Source organism: Triticum urartu, chromosome 2, assembly GCF_003073215.2.
Source record: "Triticum urartu cultivar G1812 chromosome 2, Tu2.1, whole genome shotgun sequence".
Lineage (NCBI taxonomy): Eukaryota > Viridiplantae > Streptophyta > Magnoliopsida > Poales > Poaceae > Triticum > Triticum urartu.
In genome coordinates, this window is record NC_053023.1 from 296577445 (window position 1) to 296579301 (window position 1857).

Consider the following 1857-nt stretch of genomic DNA (forward strand, 5'->3'; position numbering starts at 1 on the left):
TTCTCTCCCAAGCTTGTGCAACATGTTCATGATCAAGTTGCTTAAAATTCATAATGTCGTTTCTAAGAGAGATGATCTTAGCGGGAGGGAAATACTTAGAGATAAAAGCATCTTTGCACTTGTTCCATGAATCAATACTATTTTTAGGCAAAGACGAAAACCAAGATTTAGCACGATCTCTAAGCGAAAAAGGAAATAGCTTCAATTTAATGACATCATTATTGACATCTTTTTTCTTTTGCATATCACATAAATCAACGAAGCTATTCAGATGAGTAGCGGCATCTTCACTAGGAAGGCCGGCGAATTGATGTTTCATAACAAGATTCAACAAAGCAGCATTAATTTCACAAGATTCAGCATCGGTAAGAGGAGCAATCGGAGTGCTAAGGAAATCATTATTATTGGTATTGGTGAAGTCACACAATTTGGTAGTATCTTGAGCCATCGCGACAAATAAGCAAACTAGCACACAAGCAAACAAAAAGCAAATAGGCAAAAGAGGCAAATAGAGAGGGAGGATAGAGAGAGAGGGCGAATAAAACGGCAAGGGTGAATTGGGGGGAGAGGAAAACGAGAGGCAAATGGCAAATAATGTAATGCGAGAGATATGGATTGTGATGGGTACTTGGTATGTTGACTTTTTGCGTAGACTCCCCGGCAATGGCGCCAAAAATCCTTCTTGCTACGTCTTGAGCTTGCGTTGGTTTTCCCCGAAGAGGAAGGGATGATGCAGCAGAGTAGCGTAAGTATTTCCCTCAGTTTTTGAGAACCAAGGTATCAATCCAGTAGGAGGCCATGCTCAAGTCCCTCGTACCTGCACAAAACGATAGCTACTCGCAACCAACGCGATTAGGGGTTGTCAATCCCTTCACGGTCACTTACGAGAGTGAGATCTGATAGATATAATATTTTTGGTATTTTTGGTATAAAGATGCAAAGTAAAAAAGTAAAGGCAAAATAAAAAGCAAAGCAAGATTAAAGTGATGGAGATTGATATGATGAGAATAGACCCGGGGCCATAGGTTTCACTAGTGGCTTCTCTCAAGAGTATAAGTATTCTACGGTGGGTGAACAAATTACTGTTGAGCAATTGGCAGAATTGAGCATAGTTATGAGAATATCTAGGCATGATCATGTATATAGGCATCACGTCCGTGACAAGTAGATCGAAATGATTCTGCATCTACTACTATTACTCCACTCATCGACCGCTATCCAGCATGCATCTAGAGTATTAAGTTAAAAACAGAGTAACGCCTTAAGCAAGATGACATGATGTAGAGAGATAAATTCATGCAATATGAAATAAACCCCATCTTGTTATCCTCGATGGCAACGATACAATACGTGCCTTGTTGCCCCTTCTGTCACTGGGTAAGGACACCGCAAGATCGAACCCAAAGCTAAGCGCTTCTCCCATGGCAAGAACTACCAATCTAGTTGGCCAAACCAAACGGATAATTCGAAGAGACTTGCAAAGATAACAAATCATACATAAAAGAATTCAGAGAAGATTCAAATATTATTCATAGATAGACTTGATCATAAACCCATAATTCATCGGTCTCAACAAACACACTGCAAAAAGAAGATTACATCGAATAGATCTCCACAAGAGAGGGGGAGAACTTTGTATTGAGATTCAAAGAGAGAGAAGAAGCCATCTAGCTACTAACTGGACCCGAAGGTCTGAGGTAAACTACTCGCACTTCATCGGAGGGGCTAGGATGATGTAGAAGCCCTCCGTGATGACGGCCCTCTTTCGGTGGAGCTCCGAAACAGGCCCCAAGATGGGATCTCGTGGATACAGAAAGTTGCAGAGGTGGAATTAGGTTTTGGCTCCTGTTCTGATCG